General features: G+C 43.6%; 16 non-coding genes across 16 annotated transcripts; all 16 read right to left on the reverse strand.

The window, feature by feature from the left end:
• Window positions 1-951: 951 nt before the first annotated feature.
• On the reverse strand, window positions 952-1,034 carry TRNAL-AAG (transfer RNA leucine (anticodon AAG)). The gene has a single exon. It is a non-coding gene; the product is annotated as a tRNA-Leu (tRNA).
• Window positions 1,035-1,226: 192 nt separating this feature from the next.
• Window positions 1,227-1,309, reverse strand: TRNAL-CAG (transfer RNA leucine (anticodon CAG)). Its single transcript has one exon. It is a non-coding gene; the product is annotated as a tRNA-Leu (tRNA).
• A 1,739-nt stretch (window positions 1,310-3,048) lies between these two features.
• TRNAL-AAG (transfer RNA leucine (anticodon AAG)) lies at window positions 3,049-3,131 on the reverse strand. The gene has a single exon. It is a non-coding gene; the product is annotated as a tRNA-Leu (tRNA).
• A 192-nt stretch (window positions 3,132-3,323) lies between these two features.
• On the reverse strand, window positions 3,324-3,406 carry TRNAL-CAG (transfer RNA leucine (anticodon CAG)). Its single transcript has one exon. It is a non-coding gene; the product is annotated as a tRNA-Leu (tRNA).
• A 1,739-nt stretch (window positions 3,407-5,145) lies between these two features.
• TRNAL-AAG (transfer RNA leucine (anticodon AAG)) lies at window positions 5,146-5,228 on the reverse strand. Its single transcript has one exon. It is a non-coding gene; the product is annotated as a tRNA-Leu (tRNA).
• Window positions 5,229-5,420: 192 nt separating this feature from the next.
• On the reverse strand, window positions 5,421-5,503 carry TRNAL-CAG (transfer RNA leucine (anticodon CAG)). Its single transcript has one exon. It is a non-coding gene; the product is annotated as a tRNA-Leu (tRNA).
• Window positions 5,504-7,241: 1,738 nt separating this feature from the next.
• On the reverse strand, window positions 7,242-7,324 carry TRNAL-AAG (transfer RNA leucine (anticodon AAG)). Its single transcript has one exon. It is a non-coding gene; the product is annotated as a tRNA-Leu (tRNA).
• A 192-nt stretch (window positions 7,325-7,516) lies between these two features.
• Window positions 7,517-7,599, reverse strand: TRNAL-CAG (transfer RNA leucine (anticodon CAG)). Its single transcript has one exon. It is a non-coding gene; the product is annotated as a tRNA-Leu (tRNA).
• Window positions 7,600-8,230: 631 nt separating this feature from the next.
• On the reverse strand, window positions 8,231-8,313 carry TRNAL-CAG (transfer RNA leucine (anticodon CAG)). Its single transcript has one exon. It is a non-coding gene; the product is annotated as a tRNA-Leu (tRNA).
• A 1,738-nt stretch (window positions 8,314-10,051) lies between these two features.
• TRNAL-AAG (transfer RNA leucine (anticodon AAG)) lies at window positions 10,052-10,134 on the reverse strand. Its single transcript has one exon. It is a non-coding gene; the product is annotated as a tRNA-Leu (tRNA).
• A 192-nt stretch (window positions 10,135-10,326) lies between these two features.
• TRNAL-CAG (transfer RNA leucine (anticodon CAG)) lies at window positions 10,327-10,409 on the reverse strand. The gene has a single exon. It is a non-coding gene; the product is annotated as a tRNA-Leu (tRNA).
• A 1,737-nt stretch (window positions 10,410-12,146) lies between these two features.
• Window positions 12,147-12,229, reverse strand: TRNAL-AAG (transfer RNA leucine (anticodon AAG)). The gene has a single exon. It is a non-coding gene; the product is annotated as a tRNA-Leu (tRNA).
• A 2,288-nt stretch (window positions 12,230-14,517) lies between these two features.
• Window positions 14,518-14,600, reverse strand: TRNAL-CAG (transfer RNA leucine (anticodon CAG)). Its single transcript has one exon. It is a non-coding gene; the product is annotated as a tRNA-Leu (tRNA).
• A 1,739-nt stretch (window positions 14,601-16,339) lies between these two features.
• TRNAL-AAG (transfer RNA leucine (anticodon AAG)) lies at window positions 16,340-16,422 on the reverse strand. The gene has a single exon. It is a non-coding gene; the product is annotated as a tRNA-Leu (tRNA).
• Window positions 16,423-16,614: 192 nt separating this feature from the next.
• On the reverse strand, window positions 16,615-16,697 carry TRNAL-CAG (transfer RNA leucine (anticodon CAG)). The gene has a single exon. It is a non-coding gene; the product is annotated as a tRNA-Leu (tRNA).
• A 632-nt stretch (window positions 16,698-17,329) lies between these two features.
• TRNAL-UAG (transfer RNA leucine (anticodon UAG)) lies at window positions 17,330-17,412 on the reverse strand. The gene has a single exon. It is a non-coding gene; the product is annotated as a tRNA-Leu (tRNA).
• Between the last annotated feature and the right edge of the window lie 138 nt (window positions 17,413-17,550).

Raw genomic sequence — 17,550 nt, forward strand, 5'->3', positions numbered from 1 at the left:
ACCTTCAAACACAAGGTGCAACTTTATGCACAGGACAATAAACACAGAAGATCACATGTGAAAGCATTTCATTTCACAGGTGTACAATTTTTATGCTTTTAGAATACCTCATACCTCTCACCAGCTATTTAGGGTCCTGTATCCTACTCACAAAATTACTTTGCATGCGACCTCTCTCTCTACACAAACAACTACTGCACAGGAAGTAGGAAGGCAGAAGGTGGGGCATATTATGCAAATGTATGCTGTCATTGTGCCTTGCAGATTCATGCAGGATTTCTAGATCCTTGCTGGATACAAGAGAGCAGACCTTGTTTCAGATCAATTGTCCCTAGCAGGGAACGTCTGAGCACATGCAGTCTTTTGCTCTCTAGCCCCTGGCCTTGGACTCACCCTCACTGGCTGAGGCGTGAATTTCTGCATACCAACGTTGCACAGATGGTACGTTTGTGGTCGGTTTGGGATGGGTGGGAGGTCAAAAGCAGGGAAAAGTATGTCGCCTTCACTTCTAGTCTCCTCTTCTAGGCCTACCTGCCGTTCACTCACTCTGTCTTTGTTTCATTCTCTCCATCCTCAACACCCCTTCTCACTCACTCGCTCTATCACTTGTGCTCTTTCCCCTTGCTCTGCATTTCATAGTGGAAACATCTCTTGAATGGAGCATTAGAAAATGAGGTTACATAAAATTAACAATCTACTTATTGGAAACCAAAAATATCACAAGACTGAATGTAACCCATTTCATTAATAAAAGGGACTTTTTAAGCACCCCCCAAAAAACACATAAAACAGCACGAGTGCTAGAAGAATATTATACGAGCTTGAAGACAGAATTGGGCAAATTAATTTGCAGTTGAAACTGAAGTTTGTTACTTATTCAGATATTATATGCACTGCCAATTTTTAGCTGAGATTCTAAAAGAACTCAGAGACAAAATGGACTTAAAGTTTTGTCAGAAGTGGGATTCGAACCCACGTCTCCAGGAGAGACTGCGGCCTTAACGCAGCGCCTTAGACCACTCGGCCATCCTGACCACATGTTGCTTGATCATCTACAGAGAGGAAAAGATATTGTGAACCAAAAAAAGCACACATCTTAGGTCATGAGTGGCTAGAGCAAGAAAAAAACTCACTGCACTTTTCCAAGTAGACAACCATATAAGCCCATGTGAAGGAAATGATCTGATTTTTTCTCTCTCAAGAAAAAAGTAGAGTAAACACACAATTGTCAGAAGTGGGATTTGAACCCACGCCTCCAGAAGAGACTGCGACCTGAACGCAGCGCCTTAGACCACTCGGCCATCCTGACTTGCATTTATAGAACCTTCCACAGGCCAGACAGCCATGCAAGTGGGGTACCGAAAAAGCATGCCCTCAATTTATTTATCCTATTATAAGTACTTCCAACAGATCTTTGAACAATCCATAGAGAGCAGTACCTATGAAGAACTCATTATGCCTTTAAGGCGTACAAAGAGAAAGTGCTATTAACCAGCCACTTGAACGGCCCAAAGCTGCTTTGAAATTGAGTCAACAGCCACCTCTTGGCTAGCTAAAGCAAATTCAACAAGGAATTTCAATGTCACAACATAGGGTGGAATACGCAAATCTAAGCAGCCCCTGATCACAGCCCTGAGGAAATTGCCGTAAGTGTGCTGGAGTCCAACTGTCTACCAGATGCTAGGCATTCTTCCATATTTGCATTGCCTGTCTGGCCAGGGCATACAAGAGCATGACTCTTCCAGATGAGCTCTTACATGGGTCCTATGCTCATATAGTAAGGACTGCACTTTGTCAGCAAGACTTTATACAACCGAAATATATGAGAAACCCCAGCTCTCTTGACTAGATGAGGACGGAATCACATCCCAGGTGAAGACCAACAGATGCAACTTCCATCAGATGTTACCCTGAAAAAGGAGATTACATCTCCAAAAGTCATGTCAGAAGTGGGATTCGAACCCACGCCTCCAGAGGAGACTGCGGCCTAAATACAGCGCCTTAGACCACTCGGCCATCCTCACAGTGCAGAGTCTTAAGAAATGTATAAAAGTCACTCAGAAATTTCTGCCTCCATGCAAGCCTGAAATAATTTAAACCTTCAAACACAAGGTGCAACTTTATGCACAGGACAATAAACACAGAAGATCACATGTGAAAGCATTTCATTTCACAGGTGTACAATTTTTATGCTTTTAGAATACCTCATACCTCTCACCAGCTATTTAGGGTCCTGTATCCTACTCACAAAATTACCTTGCATGCGACCTCTCTCTCTACACAAACAACTACTGCACAGGAAGTAGGAAGGCAGAAGGTGGGGCATATTATGCAAATGTATGCTGTCATTGTGCCTTGCAGATTCATGCAGGATTTCTAGATCCTTGCTGGATACAAGAGAGCAGACCTTGTTTCAGATCAACTGTCCCTAGCAGGGAACGTCTGAGCACATGCAGTCTTTTGCTCTCTAGCCCCTGGCCTGGGACTTACCCTCACTGGCTGAGGCGTGAATTTCTGCATACCAACGTTGCATAGATGGTACGTATGTGGTCGGTTTGGGATGGGTGGGAGGTCAAAAGCAGGGAAAAGTATGTCGCCTTCACTTCTAGTCTCCTCTTCTAGGCCTACCTGCCGTTCACTCACTCTGTCTTTGTTTCATTCTCTCCTTCCTCAACACCCCTTCTCACTCACTCGCTCTATCACTTGTGCTCTTTCCCCTTGCTCTGCATTTCATAGTGGAAACATCTCTTGAATGGAGCATTAGAAAATGAGGTTACATAAAATTAACAATCTACTTATTGGAAACCAAAAATATCACAAGTCTGAATGTAACCCATTTCATTAATAAAAGGGACTTTTTAAGCACCCCCCAAAAAACACATAAAACACCACGAGTGCTAGAAGAATATTATACGAGCTTGAAGACAGAATTGGGCAAATTAATTTGCAGTTGAAACTGAAGTTTGTTACTTATTCAGATATTATATGCACTGCCAATTTTTAGCTGAGATTCTAAAAGAACTCAGAGACAAAATGGACTTAAAGGTTTGTCAGAAGTGGGATTCGAACCCACGCCTCCAGGAGAGACTGCGGACTTAACGCAGCGCCTTAGACCACTCGGCCATCCTGACCACACGTTACTTGATCATCTACAGAGAGGGAAAGATATTGTGAACCAAAAAAAGCACACATCTTAGGTCATGAGTGGCTAGAGCAAGAAAAACACTCACTGCACTTTTCCAAGTAGACAACCATATAAGCCCATGTGAGGGAAATGATCTGATTTTTTCTCTCCCAAGAAAAAAGTAGAGTAAACACACAATTGTCAGAAGTGGGATTTGAACCCACGCCTCCAGAAGAGACTGCGACCTGAACGCAGCGCCTTAGACCACTCGGCCATCCTGACTTGCATTTATAGAACCTTCCACAGGCCAGACAGCCATGCAAGTGGGGTACCGAAAAAGCATGCCCTCAATTTATTTATCCTATTATAAGTACTTCCAACAGATCTTTGAACAATCCATAGAGAGCAGTACCTATGAAGAACTCTTTATGCCTTTAAGGCGTACAAAGAGAAAGTGCTATTAACCAGCCACTTGAACGGCCCAAAGCTGCTTTGAAATTGAGTCAACAGCCACCTCTTGGCTAGCTAAAGCAAATTCAACAAGGAATTTCAATGTCACAACATAGGGTGGAATACGCAAATCTAAGCAGCCCCTGATCACAGCCCTGAGGAAATTGCCGTAAGTGTGCTGGAGTCCAACTGTCTACCAGATGCTAGGCATTCTTCCATATTTGCATGGCCTGTCTGGCCAGGGCATACAAGAGCATGACTCTTCCAGATGAGCTCTTACATGGGTCCTATGCTCATATAGTAAGGACTGCACTTTGTCAGCAAGACTTTCTACAAGCGAAATATATGAGAAACCCCAGCTCTCTTGACTAGATGAGGACGGAATCACATCCCAGGTGAAGACCAACAGATGCAACTTCCATCAGATGTTAACCTGAAAAAGGAGATTACATCTCCAAAAGTCATGTCAGAAGTGGGATTTGAACCCACGCCTCCAGAGGAGACTGCGGCCTAAACACTGCGCCTTAGACCACTCGGCCATCCTGACAGAGCAGAGTCTTAAGAAATGTATAAAAGTCACTCAGAAATTTCTGCCTCCATGCAAGCCTGAAATAATTTAAACCTTCAAACACAAGGTGCAACTTTATGCACAGGACAATAAACACAGAAGATCACATGTGAAAGCATTTCATTTCACAGGTGTACAATTTTTATGCTTTTAGAATACCTCATACCTCTCACCAGCTTTTTAGGGTCCTGTATCCGACTCACAAAATTACCTTGCCTGCGACCTCTCTCTCTACACAAACAACTACTGCACAGGAAGTAGGAAGGCAGAAGGTGGGGCATATTATGCAAATGTGTGCTGTCATTGTGCCTTGCAGATTCATGCAGGATTTCTAGATCCTTGCTGTATACAAGAGTGCAGACCTTGTTTCAGATCAACTGTCCCTAGCAGGGAACGTCTGAGCACATGCAGTCTTTTGCTCTCTAGCCCCTGGCCTGGGACTCACCCTCACTGGCTGAGGCGTGAATTTCTGCATACCAACGTTGCACAGATGGTACGTTTGTGGTCGGTTTGGGATGGGTGGGAGGTCAAAAGCAGGGAAAAGTATGTCGCCTTCACTTCTAGTCTCCTCTTCTAGGCCTACCTGCCGTTCACTCACTCTGTCTTTGTTTCATTCTCTCCATCCTCAACACCCCTTCTCACTCACTCGCTCTATCACTTGTGCTCTTTCCCCTTGCTCTGCATTTCATAGTGGAAACATCTCTTGAATGGAGCATTAGAAAATGAGGTTACATAAAATTAACAATCTACTTATTGGAAACCAAAAATATCACAAGACTGAATGTAACCCATTTCATTAATAAAAGGGACTTTTTAAGCACCCCCCAAAAAACACATAAAACAGCACGAGTGCTAGAAGAATATTATACGAGCTTGAAGACAGAATTGGGCAAATTAATTTGCAGTTGAAACTGAAGTTTGTTACTTATTCAGATATTATATGCACTGCCAATTTTTAGCTGAGACTCTAAAAGAACTCAGAGACAAAATGGACTTAAAGTTTTGTCAGAAGTGGGATTCGAACCCACGTCTCCAGGAGAGACTGCGGCCTTAACGCAGCGCCTTAGACCACTCGGCCATCCTGACCACATGTTGCGTGATCATCTACAGAGAGGGAAAGATATTGTGAACCAAAAAAAGCACACATCTTAGGTCATGAGTGGCTAGAGCAAGAAAAAAACTCACTGCACTTTTCCAAGTAGACAACCATATAAGCCCATGTGAAGGAAATGATCAGATTTTTTCTCTCTCAAGAAAAAAGGAGAGTAAACACACAATTGTCAGAAGTGGGATTTGAACCCACGCCTCCAGAAGAGACTGCGACCTGAACGCAGCGCCTTAGACCACTCGGCCATCCTGACTTGCATTTATAGAATCTTCCACAGGCCAGACAGCCATGCAAGTGGGGTACCGAAAAAGCATGCCCTCAATTTATTTATCCTATTATAAGTACTTCCAACAGATCTTTGAACAATCCATAGAGAGCAGTACCTATGAAGAACTCTTTATGCCTTTAAGGCGTACAAAGAGAAAGTGATATTAACCAGCCACTTGAACGGCCCAAAGCTGCTTTGAAATTGAGTCAACAGCCACCTCTTGGCTAGCTAAAGCAAATTCAACAAGGAATTTCAATGTCACAAATAGGGTGGAATACGCAAATCTAAGCAGCCCCTGATCACAGCCCTGAGGAAATTGCCGTAAGTGTGCTGGAGTCCAACTGTCTACCAGATGCTAGGCATTCTTCCATATTTGCATGGCCTGTCTGGCCAGGGCATACAAGAGCATGACTCTTCCAGATGAGCTCTTACATGGGTCCTATGCTCATATAGTAAGGACTGCACTTTGTCAGCAAGACTTTATACAACCGAAATATATGAGAAACCCCAGCTCTCTTGACTAGATGAGGACGGAATCACATCCCAGGTGAAGACCAACAGATGCAACTTCCATCAGATGTTAACCTGAAAAAGGAGATTACATCTCCAAAAGTCATGTCAGAAGTGGGATTCGAACCCACGCCTTCAGAGGAGACTGCGGCCTAAACACAGCGCCTTAGACCACTCGGCCATCCTGACAGTGCAGAGTCATAAGAAATGTATAAAAGTCACTCAGAAATTTCTGCCTCCATGCAAGCCTGAAATATTTTAAACCTTCAAACACAAGGTGCAACTTTATGCACAGGACAATAAACACAGAAGATCACATGTGAAAGCATTTCATTTCACAGGTGTACAATTTTTATGCTTTTAGAATACCTCATACCTCTCACCAGCTATTTAGGGTCCTGTATCCTACTCACAAAATTACCTTGCATGCGACCTCTCTCTCTACACAAACAACTACTGCACAGGAAGTAGGAAGGCAGAAGGTGGGGCATATTATGCAAATGTATGCTGTCATTGTGCCTTGCAGATTCATGCAGGATTTCTAGATCCTTGCTGGATACAAGAGAGCAGACCTTGTTTCAGATCAACTGTCCCTAGCAGGGAACGTCTGAGCACATGCAGTCTTTTGCTCTCTAGCCCCTGGCCTTGGACTCACCCTCACTGGCTGAGGCGTGAATTTCTGCATACCAACGTTGCACAGATGGTACGTTTGTGGTCGGTTTGGGATGGGTGGGAGGTCAAAAGCAGGGAAAAGTATGTCGCCTTCACTTCTAGTCTCCTCTTCTAGGCCTACCTGCCGTTCACTCACTCTGTCTTTGTTTCATTCTCTCCTTCCTCAACACCCCTTCTCACTCACTCGCTCTATCACTTGTGCTCTTTCCCCTTGCTCTGCATTTCATAGTGGAAACATCTCTTGAATGGAGCATTAGAAAATGAGGTTACATAAAATTAACAATCTACTTATTAGAAACCAAAAATATCACAAGACTGAATGTAACCCATTTCATTAATAAAAGGGACTTTTTAAGCACCCCCCAAAAAACACATAAAACACCACGAGTGCTAGAAGAATATTATACGAGCTTGAAGACAGAATTGGGCAAATTAATTTGCAGTTGAAACTGAAGTTTGTTACTTATTCAGATATTATATGCACTGCCAATTTTTAGCTGAGATTCTAAAAGAACTCAGAGACAAAATGGACTTAAAGTTTTGTCAGAAGTGGGATTCGAACCCACGTCTCCAGGAGAGACTGCGGCCTTAACGCAGCGCCTTAGACCACTCGGCCATCCTGACCACATGTTGCGTGATCATCTACAGAGAGGGAAAGATATTGTGAACCAAAAAAAGCACACATCTTAGGTCATGAGTGGCTAGAGCAAGAAAAAAACTCACTGCACTTTTCCAAGTAGACAACCATATAAGCCCATGTGAAGGAAATGATCAGATTTTTTCTCTCTCAAGAAAAAAGGAGAGTAAACACACAATTGTCAGAAGTGGGATTTGAACCCACGCCTCCAGAAGAGACTGCGACCTGAACGCAGCGCCTTAGACCACTCGGCCATCCTGACTTGCATTTATAGAATCTTCCACAGGCCAGACAGCCATGCAAGTGGGGTACCGAAAAAGCATGCCCTCAATTTATTTATCCTATTATAAGTACTTCCAACAGATCTTTGAACAATCCATAGAGAGCAGTACCTATGAAGAACTCTTTATGCCTTTAAGGCGTACAAAGAGAAAGTGATATTAACCAGCCACTTGAACGGCCCAAAGCTGCTTTGAAATTGAGTCAACAGCCACCTCTTGGCTAGCTAAAGCAAATTCAACAAGGAATTTCAATGTCACAAATAGGGTGGAATACGCAAATCTAAGCAGCCCCTGATCACAGCCCTGAGGAAATTGCCGTAAGTGTGCTGGAGTCCAACTGTCTACCAGATGCTAGGCATTCTTCCATATTTGCATGGCCTGTCTGGCCAGGGCATACAAGAGCATGACTCTTCCAGATGAGCTCTTACATGGGTCCTATGCTCATATAGTAAGGACTGCACTTTGTCAGCAAGACTTTATACAACCGAAATATATGAGAAACCCCAGCTCTCTTGACTAGATGAGGACGGAATCACATCCCAGGTGAAGACCAACAGATGCAACTTCCATCAGATGTTACCCTGAAAAAGGAGATTACATCTCCAAAAGTCATGTCAGAAGTGGGATTTGAACCCACGCCTCCAGAAGAGACTGCGACCTGAACGCAGCGCCTTAGACCACTCGGCCATCCTGACTTGCATTTATAGAATCTTCCACAGGCCAGACAGCCATGCAAGTGGGGTACCGAAAAAGCATGCCCTCAATTTATTTATCCTATTATAAGTACTTCCAACAGATCTTTGAACAATCCATAGAGAGCAGTACCTATGAAGAACTCTTTATGCCTTTAAGGCGTACAAAGAGAAAGTGATATTAACCAGCCACTTGAACGGCCCAAAGCTGCTTTGAAATTGAGTCAACAGCCACCTCTTGGCTAGCTAAAGCAAATTCAACAAGGAATTTCAATGTCACAAATAGGGTGGAATACGCAAATCTAAGCAGCCCCTGATCACAGCCCTGAGGAAATTGCCGTAAGTGTGCTGGAGTCCAACTGTCTACCAGATGCTAGGCATTCTTCCATATTTGCATGGCCTGTCTGGCCAGGGCATACAAGAGCATGACTCTTCCAGATGAGCTCTTACATGGGTCCTATGCTCATATAGTAAGGACTGCACTTTGTCAGCAAGACTTTATACAACCGAAATATATGAGAAACCCCAGCTCTCTTGACTAGATGAGGACGGAATCACATCCCAGGTGAAGACCAACAGATGCAACTTCCATCAGATGTTAACCTGAAAAAGGAGATTACATCTCCAAAAGTCATGTCAGAAGTGGGATTCGAACCCACGCCTTCAGAGGAGACTGCGGCCTAAACACAGCGCCTTAGACCACTCGGCCATCCTGACAGTGCAGAGTCATAAGAAATGTATAAAAGTCACTCAGAAATTTCTGCCTCCATGCAAGCCTGAAATATTTTAAACCTTCAAACACAAGGTGCAACTTTATGCACAGGACAATAAACACAGAAGATCACATGTGAAAGCATTTCATTTCACAGGTGTACAATTTTTATGCTTTTAGAATACCTCATACCTCTCACCAGCTATTTAGGGTCCTGTATCCTACTCACAAAATTACCTTGCATGCGACCTCTCTCTCTACACAAACAACTACTGCACAGGAAGTAGGAAGGCAGAAGGTGGGGCATATTATGCAAATGTATGCTGTCATTGTGCCTTGCAGATTCATGCAGGATTTCTAGATCCTTGCTGGATACAAGAGAGCAGACCTTGTTTCAGATCAACTGTCCCTAGCAGGGAACGTCTGAGCACATGCAGTCTTTTGCTCTCTAGCCCCTGGCCTTGGACTCACCCTCACTGGCTGAGGCGTGAATTTCTGCATACCAACGTTGCACAGATGGTACGTTTGTGGTCGGTTTGGGATGGGTGGGAGGTCAAAAGCAGGGAAAAGTATGTCGCCTTCACTTCTAGTCTCCTCTTCTAGGCCTACCTGCCGTTCACTCACTCTGTCTTTGTTTCATTCTCTCCATCCTCAACACCCCTTCTCACTCACTCGCTCTATCACTTGTGCTCTTTCCCCTTGCGCTGCATTTCATAGTGGAAACATCTCTTGAATGGAGCATTAGAAAATGAGGTTACATAAAATTAACAATCTACTTATTGGAAACCAAAAATATCACAAGACTGAATGTAACCCATTTCATTAATAAAAGGGACTTTTTAAGCACCCCCCAAAAAACACATAAAACAGCACGAGTGCTAGAAGAATATTATACGAGCTTGAAGACAGAATTGGGCAAATTAATTTGCAGTTGAAACTGAAGTTTGTTACTTATTCAGATATTATATGCACTGCCAATTTTTAGCTGAGACTCTAAAAGAACTCAGAGACAAAATGGACTTAAAGTTTTGTCAGAAGTGGGATTCGAACCCACGTCTCCAGGAGAGACTGCGGCCTTAACGCAGCGCCTTAGACCACTCGGCCATCCTGACCACATGTTGCGTGATCATCTACAGAGAGGGAAAGATATTGTGAACCAAAAAAAGCACACATCTTAGGTCATGAGTGGCTAGAGCAAGAAAAAAACTCACTGCACTTTTCCAAGTAGACAACCATATAAGCCCATGTGAAGGAAATGATCAGATTTTTTCTCTCTCAAGAAAAAAGGAGAGTAAACACACAATTGTCAGAAGTGGGATTTGAACCCACGCCTCCAGAAGAGACTGCGACCTGAACGCAGCGCCTTAGACCACTCGGCCATCCTGACTTGCATTTATAGAATCTTCCACAGGCCAGACAGCCATGCAAGTGGGGTACCGAAAAAGCATGCCCTCAATTTATTTATCCTATTATAAGTACTTCCAACAGATCTTTGAACAATCCATAGAGAGCAGTACCTATGAAGAACTCTTTATGCCTTTAAGGCGTACAAAGAGAAAGTGATATTAACCAGCCACTTGAACGGCCCAAAGCTGCTTTGAAATTGAGTCAACAGCCACCTCTTGGCTAGCTAAAGCAAATTCAACAAGGAATTTCAATGTCACAAATAGGGTGGAATACGCAAATCTAAGCAGCCCCTGATCACAGCCCTGAGGAAATTGCCGTAAGTGTGCTGGAGTCCAACTGTCTACCAGATGCTAGGCATTCTTCCATATTTGCATGGCCTGTCTGGCCAGGGCATACAAGAGCATGACTCTTCCAGATGAGCTCTTACATGGGTCCTATGCTCATATAGTAAGGACTGCACTTTGTCAGCAAGACTTTATACAACCGAAATATATGAGAAACCCCAGCTCTCTTGACTAGATGAGGACGGAATCACATCCCAGGTGAAGACCAACAGATGCAACTTCCATCAGATGTTAACCTGAAAAAGGAGATTACATCTCCAAAAGTCATGTCAGAAGTGGGATTCGAACCCACGCCTTCAGAGGAGACTGCGGCCTAAACACAGCGCCTTAGACCACTCGGCCATCCTGACAGTGCAGAGTCATAAGAAATGTATAAAAGTCACTCAGAAATTTCTGCCTCCATGCAAGCCTGAAATAATGTAAACCTTCAAACACAAGGTGCAACTTTATGCACAGGACAATAAACACAGAAGATCACATGTGAAAGCATTTCATTTCACAGGTGTACAATTTTTATGCTTTTAGAATACCTCATACCTCTCACCAGCTATTTAGGGTCCTGTATCCTACTCACAAAATTACCTTGCATGCGACCTCTCTCTCTACACAAACAACTACTGCACAGGAAGTAGGAAGGCAGAAGGTGGGGCATATTATGCAAATGTATGCTGTCATTGTGCCTTGCAGATTCATGCAGGATTTCTAGATCCTTGCTGGATACAAGAGAGCAGACCTTGTTTCAGATCAACTGTCCCTAGCAGGGAACGTCTGAGCACATGCAGTCTTTTGCTCTCTAGCCCCTGGCCTTGGACTCACCCTCACTGGCTGAGGCGTGAATTTCTGCATACCAACGTTGCACAGATGGTACGTTTGTGGTCGGTTTGGGATGGGTGGGAGGTCAAAAGCAGGGAAAAGTATGTCGCCTTCACTTCTAGTCTCCTCTTCTAGGCCTACCTGCCGTTCACTCACTCTGTCTTTGTTTCATTCTCTCCATCCTCAACACCCCTTCTCACTCACTCGCTCTATCACTTGTGCTCTTTCCCCTTGCGCTGCATTTCATAGTGGAAACATCTCTTGAATGGAGCATTAGAAAATGAGGTTACATAAAATTAACAATCTACTTATTGGAAACCAAAAATATCACAAGACTGAATGTAACCCATTTCATTAATAAAAGGGACTTTTTAAGCACCCCCCAAAAACACATAAAACAGCACGAGTGCTAGAAGAATATTATACGAGCTTGAAGACAGAATTTGGCAAATTAATTTGCAGTTGAAACTGAAGTTTGTTACTTATTCAGATATTATATGCACTGCCAATTTTTAGCTGAGATTCTAAAAGAATTCAGAGACAAAATGGACTTAAAGTTTTGTCAGAAGTGGGATTCGAACCCACGTCTCCAGGAGAGACTGCGGCCTTAACGCAGCGCCTTAGACCACTCGGCCATCCTGACCACATGTTGCTTGATGATCTACAGAGAGGGAAAGATATTGTGAACCAAAAAAAGCACACATCTTAGGTCATGAGTGGCTAGAGCAAGAAAAAAACTCACTGCACTTTTCCAAGTAGACAACCATATAAGCCCATGTGAAGGAAATGATCTGATTTTTTCTCTCTCAAGAAAAAAGTAGAGTAAACACACAATTGTCAGAAGTGGGATTTGAACCCACGCCTCCAGAAGAGACTGCGACCTGAACGCAGCGCCTTAGACCACTCGGCAATCCTGACTTGCATTTATAGAACCTTCCACAGGCCAGACAGCCATGCAAGTGGGGTACCGAAAAAGCATGCCCTCAATTTATTTATCCTATTATAAGTACTTCCAACAGATCTTTGAACAATCCATAGAGAGCAGTACCTATGAAGAACTCTTTAGACCTTTAAGGCGTACAAAGAGAAAGTGCTATTAACCAGCCACTTGAACGGCCCAAAGCTGCTTTGAAATTGAGTCAACAGCCACCTCTTGGATAGCTAAAGCAAATTCAACAAGGAATTTCAATGTCACAACATAGGGTGCAATACGCAAATCTAAGCAGCCCCTGATCACAGCCCTGAGGAAATTGCCGTAAGTGTGCTGGAGTCCAACTGTCTACCAGATGCTAGGCATTCTTCCATATTTGCATGGCCTGTCTGGCCAGGGCATACAAGAGTGTGACTCTTCCAGATGATCTCTTACATGGGTACTATGCTCATATAGTAAGGACTGCACTTTGTCAGCAAGACTTTATACAACCGAAATATATGAGAAACCCCAGCTCTCTTGACTAGATGATGACGGAATCACATCCCAGGTGAAGACCAACAGATGCAACTTCCATCAGATGTTAACCTGAAAAAGGAGATTACATCTCCAAAAGTCATGTCAGAAGTGGGATTCGAACCCACGACTCCAGAGGAGACTGCGGCCTAAACACAGCTCCTTAGACCACTCGGCCATCCTGACAGTGCAGAGTCTTAAGAAATGTATAAAAGTCACTCAGAAATTTCTGCCTCCATGCAAGCCTGAAATAATTTAAACCTTCAAACACAAGGTGCAACTTTATGCACAGGACAATAAACACAGAAGATCACATGTGAAAGTATTTCATTTCACAGGTGTACAATTTTTATGCTTTTAGAATACCTCATACCTCTCACCAGCTATTTAGGGTCCTGTATCCTACTCACAAAATTACCTTGCCTGCGACCTCTCTCTCTACACAAGCAACTACTGCACAGGAAGTAGGAAGGCAGAAGGTGGGGCATATTATGCAAATGTATGCTGTCATTGTGCCTTGCAGATTCATGCAGGATTTCTAGATCCTTGCTGGATACAAGAGAGCAGACCTTGTTTCAGATCAACTGTCCCTAGCAGGGAACGTCTGAGCACATGCAGTCTTTTGCTCTCTAGCCCCTGGCCTGGGACTCACCCTCACTGGCTGAGGCGTGAATTTCTGCATACCAACGTTGCATAGATGGTACGTTTGTGGTCGGTTTGGGATGGGTGGGAGGTCAAAAGCAGGGAAAAGTATGTCGCCTTCACTTCTAGTCTCCTCTTCTAGGCCTACCTGCCGTTCACTCACTCTGTCTTTGTTTCATTCTCTCCTTCCTCAACACCCCTTCTCACTCACTCGCTCTATCACTTGTGATCTTTCCCCTTGCTCTGCATTTCATAGTGGAAACATCTCTTGAATGGAGCATTAGAAAATGAGGTTACATAAAATTAACAATCTACTTATTGGAAACCAAAAATATCACAAGTCTGAATGTAACCCATTTCATTAATAAAAGGGACTTTTTAAGCACCCCCCAAAAAACACATAAAACACCACGAGTGCTAGAAGAATATTACACGAGCTTGAAGACAGAATTGGGCAAATTAATTTGCAGTTGAAACTGAAGTTTGTTACTTATTCAGATATTTTATGCAATGCCAATTTTTAGCTGAGATTCTAAAAGAACTCAGAGACAAAATGGACTTAAAGTTTTGTCAGAAGTGGGATTCGAACCCACGCCTCCAGGAGAGACTGCGGCCTTACGCAGCGCCTTAGACCACTCGGCCATCCTGACCACATGTTGCTTGATCATCTACAGAGAGGGAAAGATATTGTGAACCAAGAAAAGCAGACATCTTAGGTCATGAGTGGCTAGAGCAAGAAAAAAACTCACTGCACTTTTCCAAGTAGACAACCATATAAGCCCATGTGAGGGAAATGATCTATTTTTTTCTCTCTCAAGAAAAAAGTGGAGTAAACACACAATTGTCAGAAGTGGGATTTGAACCCACGCCTCCAGAAGAGACTGCGACCTGAACGCAGCGCCTTAGACCACTCAGCCATCCTGACTTGCATTTGTGGAACCTTCCACAGGCCAGACAGCCATGCAAGTGGGGTACCGAAAAGGCATGCCCTCAATTTATTTATCCTATTATAAGTACTTCCAACAGATCTTTGAACAATCCATAGAGAGCAGTACCTATGAAGAACTCTTTAGACCTTTAAGGCGTACAAAGAGAAAGTGCTATTAACCAGCCACTTGAACGGCCCAAAGCTGCTTTGAAATTGAGTCAACAGCCACCTCTTGGCTAGCTAAAGCAAATTCAACAAGGAATTTCAATGTCACAACATAGGGTGGAATACGCAAATCTAAGCAGCCCCTGATCACAGCCCTGAGGAAATTGCCGTAAGTGTGCTGGAGTCCAACTGTCTACCAGATGCTAGGCATTCTTCTATATTTGCATTAGCTGTCTGGCCAGGGCATACAAGAGCATGACTCTTCCAGATGAGCTCTTACATGGGTCCTATGCTCATATAGTAAGGACTGCACTTTGTCAGCAAGACTTTATACAACCGAAATATATGAGAAACCCCAGCTCTCTTGACTAGATGAGGACGGAATCACATCCCAGGTGAAGACCAACAGATGCAACTTCCATCAGATGTTAACCTGAAAAAGGAGATTACATCTCAAAAAGTCATGTCAGAAGTGAGATTTGAACCCACGCCTCCAGAGGAGACTGCGGCCTAAACACAGTGCCTTAGACCACTCGGCCATCCTGACAGTGCAGAGTCTTAAGAAATGTATAAAAGTCACTCAGAAATTTCTGCCTCCATGCAAGCCTGAAATAATTTAAACCTTCAAACACAAGGTGCAACTTTATGCACAGGACAATAAACACAGAAGATCACATGTGAAAGCATTTCATTTCACAGGTGTACAATTTTTATGCTTTTAGAATACCTCATACCTCTCACCAGCTATTTAGGGTCCTGTATCCTACTCACAAAATTACCTTGCATGCGACCTCTCTCTCTACACAAACAACTACTGCACAGGAAGTAGGAAGGCAGAAGGTGGGGCATAATTTGCAAATGTATGCTGTCATTGTGCCTTGCAGATTCATGCAGGATTTCTAGATCCTTGCTGGATACAAGAGAGCAGACCTTGTTTCAGATCAACTGTCCCTAGCAGGGAACGTCTGAGCACATGCAGTCTTTTGCTCTCTAGCCCCTGGCCTGGGACTTACCCTCACTGGCTGAGGCGTGAATTTCTGCATACCAACGTTGCATAGATGGTACGTATGTGGTCGGTTTGGGATGGGTGGGAGGTCAAAAGCAGGGAAAAGTATGTCGCCTTCACTTCTAGTCTCCTCTTCTAGGCCTACCTGCCGTTCACTCACTCTGTCTTTGTTTCATTCTCTCCTTCCTCAACACCCCTTCTCACTCACTCGCTCTATCACTTGTGCTCTTTCCCCTTGCTCTGCATTTCATAGTGGAATCATCTCTTGAATGGAGCATTAGAAAACGAGGTTACATAAAATTAACAATCTACTTATTGGAAACCAAAAATATCACAAGTCTGAATGTAACCCATTTCATTAATAAAAGGGACTTTTTAAGCACCCCCCAAAAAACACATAAAACACCACGAGTGCTAGAAGAATATTATACGAGCTTGAAGACAGAATTGGGCAAATTAATTTGCAGTTGAAACTGAAGTTTGTTACTTATTCAGATATTATATGCACTGCCAATTTTTAGCTGAGATTCTAAAAGAACTCAGAGACAAAATGGACTTAAAGGTTTGTCAGAAGTGGGATTCGAACCCACGCCTCCAGGAGAGACTGCGGACTTAACGCAGCGCCTTAGACCACTCGGCCATCCTGACCACACGTTGCTTGATCATCTACAGAGAGGGAAAGATATTGTGAACCAAAAAAAGCACACATCTTAGGTCATGAGTGGCTAGAGCAAGAAAAAAACTCACTGCACTTTTCCAAGTAGACAACCATATAAGCCCATGTGAGGGAAATGATCTGATTTTTTCTCTCCCAAGAAAAAAGTAGAGTAAACACACAATTGTCAGAAGTGGGATTTGAACCCACGCCTCCAGAAGAGACTGCGACCTGAACGCAGCGCCTTAGACCACTCGGCCATCCTGACTTGCATTTATAGAACCTTCCACAGGCCAGACAGCCATGCAAGTGGGGTACCGAAAAAGCATGCCCTCAATTTATTTATCCTATTATAAGTACTTCCAACAGATCTTTGAACAATCCATAGAGAGCAGTGCCTATGAAGAACTCTTTATGCCTTTAAGGCGTACAAAGAGAAAGTGCTATTAACCAGCCACTTGAACGGCCCAAAGCTGCTTTGAAATTGAGTCAACAGCCACCTCTTGGCTAGCTAAAGCAAATTCAACAAGGAATTTCAATGTCACAACATTGGGTGGAATACGCAAATCTAAGCAGCCCCTGATCACAGCCCTGAGGAAATTGCCGTAAGTGTGCTGGAGTCCAACTGTCTACCAGATGCTAGGCATTCTTCCATATTTGCATGGCCTGTCTGGCCAGGGCATACAAGAGCATGACTCTTCCAGATGAGCTCTTACATGGGTCCTATGCTCATATAGTAAGGACTGCACTTTGTCAGCAAGACTTTCTACAAGCGAAATATATGAGAAACCCCAGCTCTCTTGACTAGATGAGGACGGAATCACATCCCAGGTGAAGACCAACAGATGCAACTTCCATCAGATGTTAACCTGAAAAAGGAGATTACATCTCCAAAAGTCATGTCAGAAGTGGGATTTGAACCCACGCCTCCAGAGGAGACTGCGGCCTAAACACAGCACCTTAGACCACTCGGCCATCCTGACAGAGCAGAGTCTTAAGAAATGTATAAAAGTCACTCAGAAATTTCTGCCTCCATGCAAGCCTGAAATAATTTAAACCTTCAAACACAAGGTGCAACTTTATGCACAGGACAATAAACACAGAAGATCACATGTGAAAGC

The sequence above is a fragment of the Lissotriton vulgaris genome, chromosome 8 (assembly GCF_964263255.1).
Source record: "Lissotriton vulgaris chromosome 8, aLisVul1.2, whole genome shotgun sequence".
Lineage (NCBI taxonomy): Eukaryota > Metazoa > Chordata > Amphibia > Caudata > Salamandridae > Lissotriton > Lissotriton vulgaris.